Source organism: Diceros bicornis, chromosome 22 (genome assembly GCF_020826845.1).
Source record: "Diceros bicornis minor isolate mBicDic1 chromosome 22, mDicBic1.mat.cur, whole genome shotgun sequence".
In the NCBI taxonomy this organism is placed as follows: domain Eukaryota; kingdom Metazoa; phylum Chordata; class Mammalia; order Perissodactyla; family Rhinocerotidae; genus Diceros; species Diceros bicornis.
The window spans coordinates 39326225-39349580 of record NC_080761.1 but is presented as its reverse complement, the minus strand read 5'-3'; the positions used below and the strand labels follow the sequence as shown (position 1 = coordinate 39349580).

Genomic DNA, 23356 nt, shown 5'->3' with positions numbered 1-23356 from the left:
GACCTTCCCTTAGGGGTGCTGACTTTTGTGATTTTGATCCTCCTGCCTCACCTGTACCTGTCAGAGGTTACCCCTCCTCGATTGGTGCAGGACGTCTGCCCCTCCGCAGTTGGGGTTCAGAGCTAGAGAGACGGTGCTGATGAATTTGCTTATCCCAAGCATTTATTCACACGGAACCTTGATCACGCAGGGCATCTGGGACGGAAAAGGGAGCTCTTGCCCTAACAGTTTACATATCATATTTGTTGTAATTTTATTTTGAGGAGCCACAGTTTGAAGGATTAATTTTCTTTAACATTTGTTAATCTTTCTTCTAAAAAAAAGTCCTTCGTGTAAACTTATTCAGGTAGAGAGACTGATGTTTTTCCCTTGTTTCCCCCCTCCTTCTCTCCCTTCTTCCCTCCTTTGTATAGTGGGTCTTTGTATGTAAAAATTTAACTCCAGTTCTAGTCTCTTCTACCTACCCAAGAATGAACTTAAATATTAATACATTATGGTCACCATTCTCCAGTGGCTTACTCTTTTTCCCCTTTTTCTGTAATTAAAAATGTCCTTCACAATTTCAGCTCAAAATATCTGAAAAGACTCCTTGTTTAGTTAAGAGAAAGCAAATTTCCCCAGGTAAGTTCCCATATGTTTTCTGTAAAAACTGGCACACACTTTCTTTGTGTTTTACCTCTGTCAAATGAGATCCTTATAAGAGTAATCAGCCAGTCTAAGCCACTCATCTCTTTTTGCCTGCATTTTCCTGGGTAATTTTAACTCTTTTGGTGCTGTCCAGGAAAGTTTGCTTCTTCCTATCACAACAGAAGGGTCTGGGATTCCTGAGCCTTCCACCTTCCTTTCAGTTTACTCCAATGGCCACTGAGTTCTAGGGCTGCTCTTCTGAAGGAGGGCATGTGCACAGAGGTGAGTCTTCCTTCAGGGCCCTCGGAAGGGCCCCAGGAAATGTGTCCACGTGGTTCATTTTTTTTGGTAAAGTTTGCATATATTTTTGCATGCTTTTTCTTAAAGAGGGCTGCCCAAGGTGCATAAATAAGCTTTTAGGTCTTACCAAAACTGCATCCACTCTTGAGTAATGCCCTTCAAGAAATATATAGCAAGAGCTTTTATCACCTTAATTGGTCGCCTGATCCAGCTACTTTCTCTGTGGCTTTCCAGTTGTGGTATAACTTCTTTTAATTCTTATAGTTCTGGTCCTGAAAATGCAGAACAGCTGCTCACCCACAGTGATGAGGTGAAGGCCCTAACAGAAACCCTGCCAGAGGAATACTTTAAGGCTTGAGCAGTCCAGTCTTATGTTACAATGAAAGTCTAAAATATGGACACAGATTAACTCTACCTAGTGGAGAGTTGGGTTTGGCAAAGGTGAGTTTAAGGTTCTAGTTCTTTCTGTAATGTGCAAGTACATCCCTTTTCAAAAAAATATACCGGAAGCCATCTCTATGAAATGCTTTATAGCATAAGCAGACACAGAAACCTTCATCGACCTCTAGAAGTGACCATTGCTCTCCTGGTCTCACAGGCTTAAAAACTCGAGGGATCGTTTTCTTCCTGTTTCTTCTCCCACTCCCATCATTTGCCAAATTTTGTAAGTCAGTTGTTTTAGTTTGCATTACCTCTTGGAACTGTCCCCTCCTTAAAAAAAGAAAAAAATCTCCATATGATTACTGTGGGGTTGGGTAGGGGAGGTGGTTTATAAAGTGAATTCATATCACTCTTTTATTCCATTTCAGTTTTCACTGCTTTACTACGTGCTGGTGGAGGTAACTGGTCAGTTCACCTTCAGGACACTACTCATTGGGAGTAGAGGGCCCCCCAAATGAGGGCCCCCAGTGGGAGGCTTTTCAAAACATCTCCGACTTGATCACTACTCAGCCCCCAAACTTCATCCATTGTAGACTGTCTCTGGTCAGAATAACCAGAACACCAGAATAACCTTGAACACCTTCTGTGTTCAAGGTTCCTCCTCTTTCCACCTCCGTCTCTCCTGACACTCTCTATCTTGTGTCCTCGCCATATTATTTCCAGTTATGCCTCCTGTTTTGCAGTCTTTTTGTTAAGGCACTTAGCGCATTGTACCTTGTGGGACAGTGATTTGTACATTTGTGTAATGCTTCAGACGATTTTAAAAATTCTTGAAAGTGCTTTGTCTTATGTATTTTCAGTGGTGGTAGGTATCCAAGTACTCCGTGAAAAAAGTAGCACCAGGCTACTACGAAGACCTTCAGGCAGCACCCCCTGAGCACACTGAACCCTAATTCTCTGTCTTCCCCAGCACATCGTGAGCAGCTCCAGAACTAGGACTTTGCTCTCTGAATCTCCAGTGCTAGAACAGCACAGCAGCAAAGTCTCCTGGATTAAAAAGATAGTCACATTTGTTTCATATTCCTGTGATATTTTCCTCCATTCTTTGAATAGGATTTTTTTTTCTCATTTTAACCAGAAGTTTTGAATTTCTGTCAAACTCACTAGAAAAATAAAATCTGATGCTATTTTGCTGTTAGTTGAGGCGTCACTAATCACTTTGTGTTTGAAATTTTTAATTACTTAAAAAAATCTTCCAAGGCTGGCCCAGTGGTGTAGGGGTTAGGTTTACACGCTCTGCTTCGGCAGTCTGGGGTTCACAGGTTTGAATCCTGGGCATGGACCTATGCACTGCTCATCAAACCATGCTGTGGCAGCCTCCCACATACAAAATGGAGGAGGATGGGCAGGGATGTTAGCTCAGGGCCAATCATCTTCAGCAAAATAGGAAGACTGGCAACAGATATTAGCTTAGGGCCAATCTTCCTCACCAAAACCCCCAAAAAATCTTCCAACGTTTTTATGTATGTATAAAAAAAAACTTTAAAAAATTTATATTTGGAAAATTTACTGATATACTTTTGGCTAATTGGGTTGTTGTATAACTAAGATTAGTAAAGATTGATCTAGTTTAAATACAACCTTTATATTTCGTTTGGATTACTTTTTTTTTTTTTTAACATTTCTAGACAGCATAGAAGAAAAGTGAATATAGTATTGGTTTAAATAAAGTAGTTTAATTTGTGAATTAATTTTTAATTTGAGTTTGTTATATAGCTATTATGATCAAGTGCTAAGTAAATAATATAAATCAGTACATATTGTTTGAAGCTTCTCTCAGCTCTTCCCAAATAGATTTTAAATCTAAATCAATATTAAAAGTGTCCAAAATAGTATAATTGTTTCATTAGACAACCTGAGCTTTGCGTAAGTTTGTAGACGCTTGAACCCTGTAATACGCAGAAGAGTAAGTTTAGCTATAACATAAGCATGAATCATTGTGATTTGCATAATTTATCTCTTCAGCATAAATATTGTACTCATACAGTAAAACTGTTGTCCTGGAAATCAGATTTTGATTTTCTGAGTATCTGTGTGACTGGAGGAGGTTTTAGGGTTATGTTTGTGTTTAGATTTAATTTGAATGGTAAGTTAAGATTTATGGTGAGCAGTGTGCAGAATGTTTTATTTACTTTTTCAAAGCTTATGAATAAAAGCAACATCTGAATCTGATTTTTGGGAACCAAGTTCAGGAAATACGATGTAATTCTATTTTAATTGTTTCCCTTAATTGTGCCTTATTTCTGTTTATTTGCAAGTTGTGTATTTAAGACATTAACATGTTTAATATCCTGTGATTGGATATATTTAGCTTTCTACTAGACTCATGCTTTCAGATTTTTGGACTCTGAAAACAGGAGCAGCATAAGACCTGTCTTTTGCATAAAGTACTGAATGATTACACTGTGATGTTTTCATTACATGAAATACACGCTCCTGGTTTACTTGAGAGTAAGTGCTTCTAAGAGTTAGGCATGCTTAGCTTCTGTGACAGACTGTACTTCTTCATTCATCCATTAATATATAAATTCAATTTTTTTCCCAAAAATATTTATCAAGTTCATACTAGATGCTATGTGAAGTATAGCAGATGTAGTGGTGAGCAAAACAGAAACATTTCTTTCCTGTCCTCAAAGAATCTCAGAGTCTGGTGAGGAGAAAATATGAAACCAGGCAACCACAGGACCATGTGATAAATGGTGTAGAACCCTCAGCCCAGGGTTCCATCAACACATACAGGAAGAGTGCCAGAGCCTTCCTGGAGGAAGTGACACCTCTGCCTCCTTATTCTTCAGTGTTAGCCAGGTGAAGTGAAGGGGTCTAGGAAGAGTGGCTACGAATGTTCCTGGCACGAGGAACAGCGTTGGTAAAAGCCCAGAGTACCAAGAAAACTCAGCACATTAGAAGACTAGTGTGTTAAAACTTGAGACAACTAAAATTTAGATAATTCTCATTTTGAATCAGAAAATTTTCTTCTGTATTTTACTTTGAGGAGAAGATGAGGCATAACTATAAACTTATTGTTTGATTGCCCCCTCCCTTATAACAGAAACTCATTTATTTTAGAAAATTTTAATTATTCAAATGACCAAAAATTATAAGTCACTCAATCATATTACCTAGAGATCACCTTACTTTTCATTTTGTAACTGTCCTTTCAGATTTCTTCCTAGGCAGCTTTAATTTTATAAAATTGAGATGGTACTGAACATTACTATTTTGTAACTTACTTTGCATTTCCTATAAAAGTCACATTGTTTTCATATCCTTAAGGTACTTGTAAAATATGAAGTTTAATGGCCATATAGTATTCTGTCATGAACCTTTATTTGTGTAGAGAGCCCCCATTCGTGGAAAGGTCGGTTGTTTCCAACCTTTTGCTGTTTTAAATATTGCCACAATGAACGTATTTGTATTTAAACTTTTGATTAAGTCTCTGATTATTTCCTTAGAATAATGAAAAGGTATTTCCTTTCTCCTATGCCCCTGCTTTTTGTTTGTGGCTATAAACTGCTTGTTTACCAACCACCCTCCCTCTGCCCCACCCCTCCCCCCCAAAAAAATTAGTCCAGCTTTGGTGACATGAGGTCTTGAATCTAGATCTTCAGATCTTTGGCATTTACACCACTGCTCTCGGAGATACCTGTGGGAAAAGCAGATTTGGAAATGAATCTCATTACTTCTGTACAAGTAAAAGCATAAGTTGAGCTTGATGTTATATGGTGGACCTGAAATGTAAGCATTGTTATATATTATTATAAATGTGAAAGTATTATATCCAATTTTTTTTAGAGTATCCACATGTCTCTAGAAATGTTTTATCTAGGGAACTTTTTTTTTAAACAGAAGAATTAAATCTTTTATAGGGAATGTTCTTTAACTTTATGATTAAATAACCTTTTTGTCAGTGACTTGGAATATATCTTATCAGACAAATACTTCTGTGGAGTTAAGAATTAAAAGAAAAATGGAATTGTTTCTTGGGTAAGCATTTTTTCTTAAAGATGTCAAGGGAGTTGTTTTGCAAAGAACCAGGTAGAAGATCCTAACAATAGAAACCACTTGGCTTATAGGGGTTTTATTTTATTTTTTTTGGTGAGGAAGATTGGCCCTGAGCTAACATCTGTTACCAATCTTCCTCTTTTTTTTGCTTGAGAAAGATTGTCCCTGAGCTAACATCTGTGCCAATCTTCCTCTATTTTGTATGTGGGATGCTGCCATAGCATGGCTTGATGAGCATCATGTGGGTCCACACCAGGGATCTAAACTTGCGAATCCCAGGCCACCAAAGTGGAGCGAGGGAACTTAATCACTATGCCACAGGGCCGGCCCCCAGGGGTTTTGTTTCTTATAGTTTTATGTGCTGTTTCAAGGCTGAAGTCCTGTTGTCTTATCTGCTCATCCTGTGTCCACCTTAGCATCCAGCACATCATACTCAATAAATGTCACCCAAAAAAACACTGTAAAAAAATAATAGCTTTGTTAACGTATAATTCACATACCATACAATTCACCTACTTAGGGTGTTTTTTATTGATTTCAGTGTTTTTTAGTATGTTCAGAGTTGATTCACCACAATCAATTTTAGAACATTTTTATCACCTCAAGAAGAAATTCAGTCCCGTTAGCTGTCACCTCACCCCTGCCATCCCCCTGCAGCTGTAGGCAACTGCTGATCTACTTTCTGTCTTTATGGATTTGCCTCTTCTGGACATTTCATACAAATGAAATCATATTTTATGTGGTATTTTGTGACTGTCTTCTTTCACTCGCATTTTCAAGATTCATCCATGTTGCACCATGCATCAGTACTTCATTCCTTTTTTTTTTTTGCCAAATAATACTCTGTTGTATGTATATATTACACTTTTGTTTATCTATCAGTTGATGGAACAAATACTTTTTAATATCTAAATGCATTTGGGTAGGTTTGCATTACCAACACAAAAATTAAGGAAGAAGGGAAGTTGCAAGACCCCAGATTGGAGATGCCTTCCAAGCTTATTAGTGGTGAAGGTATCTATAAATAAGTTTAGGATTAAGTTTGTTTGGTTGTTGGGTCTCAGGGAAGAACATTCCATCAATCAGTACATCTTGTCAGTTCTGTCTCTTGAATACTTAAATCTGCTCTCCTCTTCATACTTGTGGTAACTTATCTAAGCAACATCTTTTGTTTGGTCATGGCATCACTACTACCATCCCTTAAAGCAGGCAAAAGCAGTATTTCTAAAAACATGTTTTCCCTTTAGGAGTCAGAAGTCCTTAACACAGCCTGCATGGCTGCCTCACACTAGGCGCTTGCTCCTTGCCCCCTCTCCCCTTGCTATTCTATGATGTTTATTATTTAACAAAGGATAATGGAGTCTTTTCTGAAGTTGTCATTTGGGCATGCTCAATTTCACCTTGTACCACTTCAAGAGCTATGTGTTAAGGACCCCTTTTGGAAACTGCTGTAGTGGAAAGAGCTCATGAGCTCTGGGATCCACTGTGCATCAGAAACGTGCTTGTTTCCTTGGAGCCTCTTATCTGCAAAATAGAGATAATAGTTAGCAAGTTGTCCTGAAGATTAAAGGAAATACTATGTGAAAGTATCTGGCACATAATATGTGCTCAATAAACTATGTCCTTTCCAGTTTTCCTTTAGATTATCCTTAGAATGTGGTGACTTAGGTGAGTTTCAAAGTTTGAAATCCCCCCACCTTTTTTTTTGCTGAAAAGAGAAATTGATATATTATGATGATTGCCTGTAGTTTAGGTTTTTTTTTTTCTTCCAAAGTCTGTATCTTTGTCTCAGAATCCTGTTTTCATGAAGTCCCTGGAATTTTATTACTGCTCTAATACCTCTGTCTAGCCGCAGTACTTCGGGGGTCCCTGCCTGTGAAATGGCAATCACTTACTGCCTTTTTTCCCCTAAAACATTTGTGTGTCTGTATCTTTATGATTTTCCTTATGAAAGTAATTTTTGTTCATTTAAAAAACAAGAAAATTCAGAAAATAGAGAATTAACGAGAAGGAGATAGAATTCAGTTGCAGTCTAATCACCTGCTGTGGCCATTGTGGTTCATGGTTTTCCATGCTATTCTATGCATATATACATATATGTGTGCATACTTTTTGAAATAGAAGTTGGATAATACTACATGTTTTAATTGCTTTTTCCACTTGCCAGTGTAGGTATTTCTCAACGTCACTATCATGGATGTGTATAATTTTTTATGGCCTCGTGGAATTCCCTTGTATGGGAGAACCATAATTACTGTCACCAGTCCTCTTTGAATGGGTGTTTAGGTGTGTTTAACTTTTGGATATTCAGAACAGTGCTGGCTTTGATTTTCAAATCATGAGTGATTCTGTTATGCTTTTTACCTTCTGAGTTAACAGTTCTCAGGAAATAATTTCCCTGGGGTTTAATGCTAGATCCAGTTCCAACTTGCTCCTTGTACTTTTCACAGGTCTGTTGTAATGTTACCAGTCAGGTGACCGTGCTTCCTTTCCTTCACTTCCTTGTTGCTCTTCATCTGTGCTGGTTTTCTAATTTCTTCATACCCCCACCTCCGTTTACCTTGGCGAAACTCTTCATTTTTTCTTCGTCTGCCCCATATCACTGTCCTATCTGAGCTTTAACTTGTGAATAATTCCTTCATATTGGTCAACGTCTCTTTCCATTTTGCTAATGATCCTTATGATTAAATTAATTAATTTGTTTCCTTTATATTTTCCATCACCTCATCTCGATTTTGGAATTATTTAAATATTTAATTTTATTAATTATTTTAAAAGAGAGTGCTTGCTTTTTTCCAAATAAAAGAGTCGATGGAGTAGTTTGTATTGTGTAGTACAATCAAAAGACACATCTTTACAGTTAATTGTCTGTTGCCCTAAACTGGAATATTCTAAAGGTTATTTTTAATCCAGGACTGGTTTTCCTCCTTTTGGGTCTGTTTTTTGGCCCACAGCCAGTTGATTATGTCCTTAAGGAGCATTAGCCATTTTAAATAATTTTAATATGAAGCTAAGTAAATCATATTGTGTATTCTAAAGCCATGGTTATTAAACTTGAGCATGCATCTGAATCACTTGGAGGTCTTGTTTAATCACAGACTGCTGCGCCTCACCCCTAGAGTTTCTGATTCTGTAGATCTTGGACAGGGCCTGAGAATTTGCATTTCTAACAAGTCCCCAGGTGATGCTGATGCCGTTGGTCCTGAGACCATACTTTGAGAATAACTGTTCTAAAGGAACATAGAAATCATTTTTGGATTATCTGTATCTTTGTAGTTATGTATACTCTTTTTCTCTTGACACCACTACACACGACGGAGATAACTAAGCATATTTTAGTAGAGCTGTCACTTGTTTAAAAGACAAAAACCCTTTTTGGCAAAATGCAGAAAGGTTATTGGATACAGAGCTACAGCCTGGTGTGACCAAGAACCAGTAGACAAGGCGTCTGGAGTCATAATTTAGGGTCCTGGATTGTTCAGTTCAAGAAAAGTTTCCTTAAAACTCTTACAGTCTTAGTTTCTTTCCAGAATAAAAGTAATTGCCACCAGATCTCTCCTGTCCCTTCACCTCCTAGATCTGCAGGCAGGTCCTCAGTGTATTTAAACAAGTTCACAATGTCAGATATCTCAATTAAGAAACGCTTATGTATATATAAGTTTTAATAGAGGCATGTTTTGTTTTTGGTGAGGGAGATTCACCCTGAGCTAACATCCGTTGGCAATCTTCTTTTTTTTGCTTGAGGAATATTGTCCCTGAGCTAACATCTGTGCCAGTCTTCCTCTATTTTGTATGTGGGACGCCTCCACAGCATGGCTGAAGAGTGGAGTAGGCCCACGCCCGGATCCAAATCGGTGAACCCGGGCCGCCGAATCGGAGTGGGTGGAACTTTGACTGCTCTGCCACAGGGCCAGGCCCCCTAGAGGCATTATTTTAAGGTTTTATCATGATGAGATTTAGAACTTGGATGAGGAAATACCTTGAAATCATGGATATTCCAAATGGCTTTGGAAATCAGAGCTACAGGACGGGTGATGATCTGAATGTCAGGTTTACTAAAATATAAGGTTGAGCCTGGAAGAAAGGAGGAGACGAGAGAGAAATTTTAAAATAATGGGAATTGAAACTGTCATCGGATGCTTTTGATTCACTGCATCCAGGTTGAGTTCAGTGTGCAGTTCTCTAGTTCCTTATCAGATGTAACTAGTAGTTGTAGCATACTGGCAGTCTGGACCTTTGAGTTTGAAGTTCTTTCTAGTTGACAGCTGAGATGGAGGAGATGCATAAGATCTTTTGCAGCTGACGGGCAGGCACATTATTTGTATATGAGTAGAAAGGATACACTATTAGAAAAAACACAAGAGGAAGGGGTTTTTGTAGAGGATCACTTGGCACGTAGGTGTGTGAAAGGTGCTGGCAGCTGATGGTACAGAAGGAGATGAAGAGGAAGATTCCTCTAAGCACTGCAGCCTCTCATGTTTAGACTTGGTTAAAAGGCTGCTGATTAACCCAAGATGCTTCAGTTATATTGTAAAGACAAGTCCCTTGTTCTCTGAGGCTGTCACTGTGAGTTGGAATTTAAAATCTTTTTAGAAAGCCTTTTTTCACTATTCTTTTATTATTATTATTGTGTTCTTCCTCTGTTTTTGATGGCATGACATGTGTGGTCTTCTTTTCTTGTCAGCAATTAGGAAAAAACTCTCTACAGAGTAAGAAATCTTATGACATGTGTTCCCATGTGAGCAATGGGCATGGGCATAGACTAAAAGAGAGGGAGGAAAAAAGGCTTTTTGTTGAGAGTGACAGGCAGATGGGACGAGCAAAGTTTAACTTAAATCCTTTCATTGATATTGCAAAGTCATAAGCCTTCATATGACAGTGCCACATTCAATTCACTGTGTGATCTGGAGCTCTGTAGCTTGTACCATTGTGTGTGTGTGTGTGTGTGTGTGTGTGTGTACAGTGTAAACATTTTATGAACTGCACTGTCTGATCCATCCGTCTGTCTGGGCAAGAATGTCCCTTGATAGTAAAAAGAACAGCAATCAGGACAGAATTGGTCAATGCGGCATGTCTAATGGTGGGGAGATATTTGAAGGACTCGCTATAGACACAATAGTCTCTCTAAATAGCCTCTTTGCACCCGGAGTCTTATTGCAAACAGGTTCATTAAGGAGAGACATTCTGACACACAGCATCACAGTAATGAAAGTAGCTCTGTTTTTCTAATATTGTATCTTGCCACTTCAGTTATGCTGCTAGTACAAGATTTCCCTTGTGTTGTTGTATATTTCTCCAGAAAAAGAATCAGTCTTCATAGAATATACAATTATTTTGTACAGGAATGTATAACTCATACCTAAGATTCAGTCCCCCCTGTTTATGTGCAATAGTGCAAAAATAATTGGCAAACACATCTTCCAGACCAAAAGATTCCAGCACCTTCAATTTGTTGGGCTAGAAGATGTTGAACCAGAGTTGTAATAAACTTTAAAAAAAAAAGTGTAATGTTCAAAATGGATTTGTGATCAATCATAAAAGAAAAAAAATATTAGTACAGTTTCCCATGAGATGTAATTTTTTTGCTAGGGTTTTAGCCCACTCCAGCAGAGCATCTGTTCAAAGAGGGGGAAAATGCAAAAGGTTTCCATCCACCAAGCTTTACATATAACTACTATATGATGACTTAAGCTATTGGATTTTCTGCCTGTTAATGTACAGCATGAACATTATGAACATGGAAAAAAAGGTTATATTGGTTTAAAAGTGGATATGGAAAATTTAATGTGCTCAAGTGGGAACAATGGCATATTAAAAAAAAACACTCATGACACAGATCTAATAATTCACTTGCCCCTGTAGGAGAAGGGTATCAGCTCTGATACTGTCTCATAGTTTATTTTTATATACACCCCTGGTCCCTGCAGTATACCCTGCGTGTGGGTTCCAGAGAAAGAAAGAAAATAACCTGTAGGGAAATCAACCTGGAAACCTTTCATTAAATACATTGTACTTTGTATTGTGTCGTCCGCAGAATCTTCAAGAAATAAAGGAAAAACCTGTTATCAGTCTGCATGTGTGAAATATTATATTTGAATACTATCATTTGTTTTAAGATTAAGGCTGAGGCTGCAGACATATTAGTTATTATTCACTTACATCTGGTAGATAATGCAACAGGGATTTAAAAATTCTTTTCCATTTCTAGTCCCCACCTTTCTTCTTGCCTCCTTCTCCCCAGACAATGGCAAAGATACTACTGTAACTTAAAACTATGCTGCTAAAATATTTTCATGTTGGAAATATTGCCTCTGTAGAGAGGATTGGGGTGGTGAGGGTAATAAAATCAGTCTTAAAATTCTTGGCGGAGTTTATCTGTCATTTGGCAAAAGATGCATTTCTAGGGAAAATTGGAGAAAGAGTTAAATACATTCTTTCATGAGAAAAATATACACGGTAGGGGTGTAACTGTGAATAGTGACACCTTTATCAAGTTGAATGTCCTTTGGAGTGAGCCTTTGTCTTGTCATTATAGTTCATGTATTGCTGTTGGTGGGCCTTTAAAATCTGTAAACGTCTGATCTCTTTTGCTGACTTTTCATGCAGGATATGCTAGGCAAGCCAACTGTGACACATATTCTGTCTGTACTTGTAGCTGTCTCTTGGACGAAATGAACACACATCTTAAACCTAAATCTTGAGTGCCATATAACAGCATTTAATGAACTTCCAGAATAGAAGATATTAAGTCTGGTTTTGATCTCGTACCTGGGAGCACATTGTCCTACATAGTCTGTTGAAAGAGTTATTATTTCTGAAGTAGCTTGTGTTGAAAATCTTGTTTTAAGTATAGAGGGTTATAAGCTTATCAGTCTCACCAAATTGATAACTATTTTCACACCTGTTAGACTCAGGGCCACCTCTTGGCCTCAGGACAGATACAGCACATTCCACTCCAGATTAGGTCACCTTGCTAAGAAAAACATTCTTGTGTGAGTTGGGGATAGAGTTTTGGAAAAGTAGGGAAGTGCTCTTAGATGCAGAACTTCTCGAGTGAAACAGCCCCTGGGAGATGGTGTATCATGGTCATTGTGGGTAAGCTGCTAACTTGGAGGCGGTGACCCCAGTATTCATGTGGGTCATTTCAATTTTGGTTCCTTTCCTGCTTCAAGCACCTATCAGTTGAGTTCTTAAGCCATAGACCAAGGTAATTTAGAGATGTTGATGTCATATATATTACTTATGATGTGGAAATACCTTCTGATTGTCAGTGGATCCTAAAGAAAGTGCCTTTCCATTTTCCAAGAGTGGCTGAATTTTGGGAAGAGGTTTCTTGTTACCACCACCTCTGTTGTGTTTAAACTGAAGAGCACAAGTTGTCCACTGTGGATATAGAGAGTTGGCCCTGAGCTTAAGGTGACAGTGGATGGACATCCACTGTCAGCTCTCCTGTATCTCTGGATGACCAGTCTCTCACATTCTGAGATCAGGACCTCACCTTCCAGATGAGCATTGAGCCATGAGATTGTGTTAGGTGCCTTTGCTATTGAAGTGCTTCAGGAAAAAAATGAACTATTTTTCGCCATGATTGCTAGGCCTAACAGTGATTTGGGATCAAGTAATTCATTGAGCAAAATCTTGGGCTTCACATGTGTAGCACCTGCAGCCCCTCCTCCCAGGGTCTCTGTAGCTTACCCAAGGTCCCATTTCTCTGCAATTTCATAGGGCTCCAGCCTCTGGACAGGTGTTTATCCCAGAGCACTTCCTGAGAGCCTGGAGACCCTGTAGGCTGGTCTACACTTGACAGCACCAGGGTTTTCACAGCACGCAGACAAGCTTCAATGGCAATGAAGCTCCATCCACATTAGTGTCATAACAGGTGGCATCTTGCTGTTAATTGAGTGCTTATTTTGCGCCAGACGTTCTGTTAGATACTTTGCATGCATCGTCATTTAGGTTTTGCATTAAGTTAGTGAAGTGGAGACTGCTTTTCTCCCTTTTGCAGCTGAGGAAACTGTCACTAGTAAGGGACAGTGCTGGGGTTTTCACTTCCAAGCCTGATCTTATTCCCAAGTCCATGCCCCTTATTATTTCACATCACGTTCTAAGCTGTGTGGCCTCCCTGAGCTCCACTCCCCCTTCCCTTGGCTCTCTTGCCTGTACAGTGACTCCTTCCCAGTCTTTTGGGGCCATCACCTGACCCAGCCACCTACTATCCAGGTGACTTTGTGAGTCCTTTCTCCGAATGAGCTGCATTTACCCTATCAGTACAAACGGGGGGAATGATGTCTCTTATGTAACCCTGTGTCGTGAATAGTAAATGAAATAATGTCTCTAGAAGCACATGCTATTTATTGGACTCCTTCTTTATGCCAGCCACTGTGCTGGAACCTCCAGTACAGCAGTGACATGAACAGATAATGGTCCCTGCCCTTGTGAAGCTTCCAGACCTGTGGGCATGTCAAGACACTGACACGACAAGTTACAAAATTACTTAGTTATGTGCTGCATGTCTAAACCATACACAGATGTTAAACTGACATCAAGTTTAAGCCGCAGCCTGAACAGGTACTAGACTTTTCCAAGGGCCTCTTGCTTGCTTTGGTATCACCTGAATGCAAAGCTTTTTACCTAAATCCTCTTCCTTTGTTCCCCATTTCAGGTTTCTGGAGAGTTCTGCCCCTTGGCCACTTCTCAGCTTCCTTTCCCCGTCTCTCATTCCTCCTGACTTGCACTGTCTGCCTGTGCCCCCATTTATCTTAGTTTCTTACTTTTGCCTGCTCTGCTTTCTGCCTTTCTCTGATTTCTGAACCCAGTTTAAATTTAACCCTCCTTCAGATCCTGGCTCACTCTTCACTACTTCAAGTCCTATCCCTCTTTGGATAAACGTTCTTTTAAAATGCTTATGCTGATTTTACATTTATGTTTGTGGAGGCAGTCTGTTTCTCCAGCTAGACTGAAAGTTCCCTAAGGGTAGGGACCACTTCCTAGTCTCTCTAGGTCCTATTCCAGGCACAAGTATGTTTTGAAATATTAACTTAAATTGGAATTTTCCCCTCATCATCTTCTCTGGACCAGCTCTTTGTCTTTGTCTCTAACATTTCATTTGTTTGACCTATATGTCCAATTGGCCTATTGAACTGAACATATCCAAAACTAAACACACCTCCCCAACTCTGCATTTCCTCCTTTTTTCCTGCTTCTTAATAAATGTCTCCATTGTCTTAATCCAAACCCAGTTAGCCTCAGTTCCTCTCAGACACTCCCATGGGCCCCCATCAGTCACCATCTTCTGGCTGGGGAGGAAGATCTCTTTAGGGTAAGATTGCCTGGTATCTTTCATTACTTCCACACCATCATGGTCACTACTTGTTGTAGGCTCTTACTGACTCGCTCGCCTAAATCACATAACTGGTCTTTTCCCCTCTTGCCCTGAACTAGTAATCCTTCTAAAACATAGATCTGAGCATGTCAGATCTTAAAAGGCTTTGATAGCTACTGAAGTATTTACTAGTGAAATGATACTTTGTCTGGGGTTTATTTGAAAATCATCCAGTGGAGGAGGGAGGTTTAGGGGATTAGGGAGAGTATAGGTGAAACCAGACTGACCACATGCTGATAATTGTTGAAGCTGGTGCTGTGGTTCACAGGGGGCTTTTCATACTATTTACATTTGTATATGTTTGAAAATTTCAATGATAAAATTGAAAAAACACAGCAGACTTTGGCTGTACACTGTATAGATAATATCTGAACTTCTTGGCAGAGCATACAATGTGCTCTCATACTCCCTCCCCAGTGTCTCCTTTGGCCTCTGATCTCCCTCACCTCTATAGGCTGACTAGACTCTGCAGCCATCCCTGCCCTCAGCATGTCCTTGCCCTCAGCATCAATCTCCTGAAAGGCTCAGCTCTCCAGATCAATCCTGGCTCCCATATCCTTTTGATGGACAGACCTTAGAGCCCATCACATTGTTTCTTTGTGTATCACTGAGGACTGCCCAAACCAAGAAGTTCCCCCATCCCCCCCTCCAATTTTCAGTTCAACTAATATGTACTCATTGCATGCCTGTTGAGTGTCAGGCACTTAATGAATGCTGGAGATGAAATTGAATAGTTACTTCTGGCCTGTAATGTGAAGAGAATCCACCACCCAGGGTTTGGAGCTGACCCTGGCAGTGAATTCCATCCCTTCTCCTCACTTCAGAGATCATCCCAGTAGCTCCTCAGGGAATGAAGTTTATATTGTTAAGAGATGCATAGGTAAACTGCTATACAAATCTAAGATAGCCAGATATTCATTAGCATGTCAAAATAAAACCCTTTGCCCAACTTTTGTCTCTTCTTAATGGTGACTTTTAAAATTGTCAGACTGTACATTTACACGTATGAGATCTCCCTCCCTCCTTCTTGACCACTGTATAAAACTGAGTGGGGAGTTGTTTTCACCACCCATGGTTTGCGGGAGGACAGCCAGTCTTCTGCCAGAGCCCAACCTCAAGTTCCTACACTAGGTTCTAAGGTGAGCGGAAGAGTAACGCTCTTTCCAGACTATATAATGTATTTCACTGATTTCTGGCCACTTGATGCTTCCAAACTCCAATAGGACTCTGGAGCCCAGAGGTAAAATTAGAAAATGTTCAAAAGATTTGAGAAATGAACTGATTTTTGTGGCCTGGAGAAGTGAAGACCAAGGTATGAGTTAATCACTGTTTCCAAACACTTGAAATAATTTTACATGGAAGGTGGTGCCAGCTGTTAGCCATTTGAGTGAAAACAAACAAAAGGACTTAGGTTGCAGCTGGAGGGATTTTAGTTAGATAGAAATTTTTCATTAAGTGGTTCTGGGTGGGAACTGGGTTCCCATCCCAGTAGATTGTTGATTTAGATCCAGATTGGAGGGCAGTAGGGTGGATTTGAGGAATTTAAGCATCTGAAAATCGGGCTTTGTTATTAAAAAACCAGCAGCTGTGAATGCCCTCTGTGCTCAGAGCTGCAGAATGAGGATTCCCTTCATTCCTCCCACTTTCCCCCAAGTTGAAAGAAATTAACCTCAATTAAAGGAAATAGTGATGGATGGGTACAGAGATAAATATGATATATCGCACAGGAAAAACTACATTAAAAGAACATTAAAATTGGGATAGAAAGCGCTAAATAGAAGTGAAAAAATTCACAGTTAAGGTTGAAAAGTGATATTGTTTACGTCTCTGCTAATATGTAGACCTAACAGGACACATTAAGAAATTATGACTATGCCCTGTTGTGCTAAGAAGTAAGTTTTTTGACTTGACACAATCAGCTTAATGTACAGTTTCATTGCCCAGCTTTAATTAAGGTGTCGTTTGTGAATGATTATAGCCCATGGAAAAAAACCTGTTACTTTTACCAGAAGAGTTTTGGTGTTTGTTTAAATATTAAGTTTTGGAGGGGGCCAGGTGGTGGTTTTGTGATTGTGTATTTCAATACCTGAGCGTATTTCAGCTTTTCTAAAGTCAAGAATTAGTTTTGAAAAGCACTTTTCAAAGTTTTTTGACTAAAATGTTAACAAGAACTTAATAATAGTTTTAATAATGATGAGTAATATCTTTTTTGTATGCATTGAAAGCAAAATTTAGCTTTTATCTCTTCATTCCAGGGGTGGATTTTTGCTGCTCAAGAATAGATCTAAAATTTCATATGTGTATTTTAAGCAAGTTATTGCATTGTAGAGGCCATAATCAGAATCAAATCCAATCACGTTTTTAATTTACAAAATCACATTGTGATACTAGAAAACCCCCTTTACTTAAAGTTTTTACCTAATGAGATTTATCTGTTTACTGTGTGTTTTTGTGTGTATATACATACGTACATACGTGTGTATTTACCATATCAGGGACAGAAATCCCCCACATGGGTCTGGAATAGCATGGTTTCAATGTAGAATATAACTAGAGTAAATATTTGTGTATGGTAGAGGTTGAATAGTGCAGAAGCTAATCCTTAGTTTCTTCATCCCTTCTCTGGCTCCAAAGGGTTGCTACCTTTCTCTAAACCAAGAGCCAAGATGACAGACACTACCTTCCCAAAACCACAGAGTATATGCCACAGTAGGTTCCATATGCTTCCTGAAGAGGATTGCTCTCTCTCCCACTCTCTCCTCCTCCCTCTCATTATTTCCATTTTTGGGAGAATTTTGAGTTCCTTCATTGAACATAAGCTTATTTGTGGAAGGGGATAGTGAAAATTCACCTACTTCTGAAATCATTGAGCTATGAAGAACAAACTAAATTTAGCAAATTTAGGTACAAAATCTTAAAATTCTATTTTTAAAGCAGAAAGAGAATTTGCTTTTTATTAAAGAAAAGAAAATGTATATATATGCAGGTAAATAAAATCACAGCAACTTGTATAATTCTACATTAATAAAATAGCAGATGGTTAAAAAGTTTATATTTTAAGGAAGGAAATATGAGCCACAATTATTATAGGAGTTTTCTATTTTTGTTATATTAAAGGGGAGTCTTATAAAAGGGCCAATGAAATGCCCCTAAGTGAAATGATTATTATGCAATAAAATTTATTGCATACTGACCTGGGTAATATTTATTTGGGTACGTGGACAGGGGTATACTCATGGTCTCTTGTCACAGATTTTTAGGTTGAGTTTCTTCCCAGATGAATGAGTTTGTGTTTCCAATTACTTTAGAAAAAAGTTCAAGAGACCAAAAATTCAGAGAGTTGAAAATAAAAATGAAATTGAGGTCACTCTTTTTTTTCTGGTAGCTACTTTGGGACACCTTGCAGAGTCTCTGTTTCTTAGTACAGAAAATAAAATCTGTAAGCCTGTTTGGAGTTTTAAATGTGATACAAATGTAATGCATCATCATAAGTATGCAAATGTGTTTTAAAACAGGGTATTGTATGGAAGCAATTACTGGCAGAGAGCGAGCTACACACCCCAAGAATGGGTTGGGGCCAAAAAATTGAAGATTTCTAAACAGAATTACTTTTGTGTGGGTGGGAAAGAGAGCAAGGTTAACTTTTATTAGGAACCAATCCCAGCTCTTATTTTAATTCTGATTGCAAAGTTGGTAACCAAATAAATAAGTTGTAAAGAGATTTCATGTTAGGATTAGGTTATTTTTTCCCCTTGGTCTCATCTTCCATTGGGGAGTGATTAGTTTTTATAGTAGGAGGGCATGACGTACATAAATATGAACGTGACCAAATGCATGTATATCTCTGCCGTTTTCAAACTTTGGGCCTTGCAATGGTTAAAGATGTTGTTGGCGCCCTTAGTGACACAACACTTGAGCATTCTTCAGCTGGGTGTGTTGTGTTCATCTTTAACAGACTTAATGGGATGTAGGAAGGTTAGATTTTATCATCTGGAAGTAACAGGCTCTGCAGTTTTCTCCCACTCACCACTAGCTTGGAGAAGACCCTGGTGATAGGTGTCTCCTTCCTCTTCCCTTCATCTTGTATGTTTCTTTTTTTTTCTCTAAATTCACATAAAATCACCTTAACTCAAGGCGATTTTGCATTGTAATATTTGGAGGAGGGAGGCACGTGGATCTTAAAAACCGAAGGGAAGGCGATCACTTTATATAAAAATCCGTTTGCCGGGCTAGCTCGGTGGCGCAAGTGGTTAAGTGCGAGCGCTCCACTTACGCGGCCCAGGGTTCATGGGCTTGGAACGCCTGGCGTGCACCCACGCACTGCTTGGCAAGCCATACTGTGGCGGCCTCCCATATAAAATGGAGGAAGATGGGCACAGATGTTAGCCCAGGGCCAGTCTTCCTCAGCAAAAAAACAAAGAGGAGGATTGGTAGATGTTAGCACGGGGCTGATCTCCTCACAAAAAACAAAACAAAAAAAATCTGTTTGTCTCCTGACAGATTCTCTGGAAACTTTTGGATCTCATTGATACTAAAGTTAAGCAGATCTCTTTTCTCAAGCCATTGTCACCATAACCCCCAAGCCAGAGGGCCATTTTGGGTTAGACTGCAGGTTGAACTGAGCAGCCCTCTGAACAGCACAGGAACTAGCAGCCCTTAACTGTTATCAGAACACTGTATTGATGAGTGAGGCTTGGTCAAGTCACTTAACCTTTCTTCCTTGATTTTCTGTTATGTAGACTGGAAGTGATAATATCTGCCTTTGATCTCATAGGGATGCTTCAATCCATTAAAGTCATTAAAGCACTTAAGTAAGGTATAAGGCACTAGAGGCAAGGCATCTTCATTATTGTTATCATTACTGTTATTTTGTTACAGTGCCATATACAAAGGGGGGCTTTTTAAATGCTAAATAGTTAAATCTCAGAATGAGCTCTATAGACTCAATAGTTGGCAGGGAATATTAAGAGGGTCAGGTTACCTATCTCCCTACTCTTGAGACCAGACTCTGTTCCTCCCTGCCTCTCTTAGTTTAAGGAGCAAAAAGCAAAACAAAACCAAGAACATAAAATGGATAAAGAAAATTGAGGCAAGTGGGAGATGGCTGTGGTCTACCTGCTCCTCTTTTCCTAGGAGCTGCTGGTGGTGTTGAGCCTTCTACAGTGTGTACTCTGTTGGTACCTGTCCTCATGCTCAGCTCCCCTCTCTGTGGAATGTGAATTCCGGAGTTCTAAAGTGGATTGTGGACTTTGATTCATCCCCAATGACAATTTCATTTTCTCTCTCTTTTTTTTTTTTTTTTTGAAATACAGTTTTTCTAAGAAAGAGAAAAAAGGTTGAGGGTAGAGTAGGTAAAGATCTTTGGATGTCTTTGGATAGTGTTCAAAGGCATTTGTACAAGATGATTATGTTTCCTAGATCAGCCCCCTCTGGCGTTTTGTCTTGAATGCTTCCTCCCTCACCCCGCATGTGAGATTCCAGAAGGAGATGCACTTCCACTTGGCCTTGGATGGCACCAACTTGGTGATGTCCATGAGAAAATAGAAGGTCAACTCTCACCTCCCAGAGGGAAGAGTTTGCTTTCTGGAGTACAGGTTCTTTTCATCTCACAGGCGTCCCTTTTCTAAAATAACCTACCCTATTCTTTGTGTTAACTTTCTGAGACTAATGAGGGTGACTATATTGATTCTTCTCGGTTAAGAGATTTTGCCACTTTCTGTGTTCACTATTTTAAATTTTGATACTCTGAGTACCACGATATATTTTACTTTTATTATCTTATTTCTGGACTGACTTCTTATTCTTGTGCATCATCCACATATAACTTGGTGGCATGTCCAGTTTGGTCAGCTACAAAGCACTCGTTCTTCAAACACAGTGCTTTGTAGTTAGATGAAGCTCAAGAGAGTTGAGTGTCATGGTCTGAAACTTAAGGTATTTCTGTTCATCAAAAATACTATGTAAGGAAGCCTCCAGAAACAATTACAAGTACTGAAGAATTAAGAAGCCCTAAAATAAATATTGATTGGTCAAAATGTTAATTCATCATTTGTTATTTGGTTTCCTAACTTTTCTTCGGTAACTGGAATCCTAAAGTTCCAAGTGTGTTGCTTTTAAATATGAGTAGAATGATGTTTTTTTTTTTTTTTTTTTTTTTTTTGTGAGGAGATCAGCCCTGAGCTAACATCCGCCAATCCTCCTCTTTTTTTTGCTGAGGAAGACGGCCCTGGGCTAACATCGGTGCCTATCTTCCTCCACTTTATATGGGACGCCGCCACAGCATGGCTTACCAAGCAGTGCGTCGGTGCGCGCCCGGGATCCGAACCAGCGAACCCCGGGCCGCCGCAGCGGAGCGCGCGCACTTAACCGCCTGCGCCACCGGGCCGGCCCCTAGAATGATGTTTTTGCAGCTCTCCGCTACCCCCGTAGTTTAGGGTCTAACAATGGATTTTCTGGTATTGATTTGTTTGTGTGGTAAGTCTTAGATGAGATCATAGGTTTGTATTTAAAGAATCACCGTTTTTTTGGCGGGGAGAGAAAACAATTACGTGAAATTGGGATTGTTGTGGAAAATCAGCGACATATGGTCGCTATAGGTATAATATTAGTTTTTCAGAATCGTGAGTAAAACAAGTGAAATTACCTCTTAAATTGCAGCTAGCTGTTGCTACCTATATACCTCAAGTATTTTTTTCTTCTTTTTCTTTTTATCCCCACATGTGAAAATTCTTAAGTGTGGATCAGGGCTAACAAAACTTTTTTGTTCAATGTTACCTTCCTTTTTTTTTTGGAAGAGCTGCTGCAGCACCCATTATTTTTTTCCCCTGGTTTCCCTCCCCCTCCCCAAATGTCATCAATTTAATTTTCTGTTAATAGACCACACCAGTAATTTGCCATGCCACCTTCTCCTTTGTGGTTAGATACACCTCCTGGGGAGTTCACCAATGACTTAATAGACCACATGATTTTTATGTATTTCCTGAGTGGTCAAACTGGGTCATCCTTGGAGATGCCCCAGAACCAGTGGGGCTGTGGGAGTCGATGGGTATGAAGCAGGTAGCTCTGTGGTTGTCAGGGATCCCCTAGTGTCCATATTCCTATAGTTGATAGCCAGGGTTGGGTTTATCCTGGGTTGGACTGTTGCTCAACCTTTTTTCTACTATCAGGGCCTAAAGATCCTGGTGAGAAATTTTGTCCTAATCCTCACCCTTGCTCCCCCATCCCCCCATTAAATCCTAAGGAATAAGAGTTTCTCGGATAGAGTTGACCTTTGGATGCCCATAGACTATTGTAATATCTAGTTTTTTTTTACCCTACTAAGAATGCTTGATTTAGAACGAAAACTTGGATGTAGTTTTTTCCAGCTTTATTGAGATATGATTGACATAACAGTAGTTCCCCCTTATTTGCGGTTTAGCTTTTGGCGGTTTCAGTTACCCATAGTCAACTGCGGTCTGAAAATATTAAATGGAAAATTCCAGAAAGAAACAATTCATAAGTTTTAAATTTTGCGCTCTTCTGAGTAGTGCGATGAAATCACACTCCTTCCTGCTCGGGATGTGAATCATCCCTTTGTCCAGCATATCCACACTGTACCCAGTATCCGCCCATTAGTCACTTACTAGCTGTCTTGGTTATCAGATTGACTGTCACAGCATCGCAGTGCTTGTGTTCAAGTAACCCTTATTTTACTTAATAATGGCCCCAAAGCACAAGAGTAGTGATGCTGGCAATTCGGATACGCCAAAGAGAAGCTGTAAAGTGCTTCCTTGAAGTGAAAGTTCTCAACTTAATGAGGAAAGAAAGAAGTCGCATGCTGAGGTTGCTAAGATCTATGGTGACTTTTATTACCGTATATCGTTATAATTGTCCTTTTTCATTATTACTTATTGTTAATCTCTTACTGTGCCTAATTTATAAATTAAATTTTATCATAGGTATGTATGTGTAGGAAAAAACAGTATATCTATGATTCAGTCGTATCCGTGCTTTCAGGCATCCGCTGTGGATCTTGGAACGTATCCCCTGTGGATGAGGGGGACTGCTGTATAACGTGTAAGTTCAAGGTGTACATTGGCATGATTTGATACATGTATATATTGAGAAGTGAATACCACAATAAGGTTAGTTAGCACCCCCATCACCTCACATGATTGCCTTTTCTTTTGTGGAGGATATACAAATTATTCAACAACTTGGCTATTTATATTCTAGCCAAGAGGGAGTACATTTTCTGAGATACAGTGGTGAGTATGGCTATGGTACTTTGGTAATTACTAGTCACCATGAGGAGGTTGCATTGAATTTGTCTTTTCCACCATAGTTTTAATATGAAGATGAGCGCTTGGCGATGTGCTTAGATAGACTTTGTTGGGGCACTTTCCTGTCCTTCCTTCCCCTGTGGAAGTAGCATTACAGATTTTTCTTGTTAAAAATGTAATACATTCTTGGGGGCCTGCCTGGTGGCATAGTGGTTAAGTTCGCAAGGTCCACTTGCCCGGCCCTGGGTTCGCGGGCCCGGATCCGGGACGCAGACCTACATACCGCTCATCAGGCCATGCTGTGGAGGTGTCCCACATGCAAAATAGAGAAAGACTGGCACAG

The 23356-nt window shown here is 39.5% G+C and overlaps 1 protein-coding gene across 13 annotated transcripts in view; it reads left to right on the top strand.

The window, feature by feature from the left end:
• The window catches only part of BNC2 (basonuclin zinc finger protein 2), a 411375-nt gene that overhangs the window by 76829 nt on the left and 311190 nt on the right, over positions 1-23356 (top strand). The gene's annotated exons all lie outside the window — the stretch shown is intronic.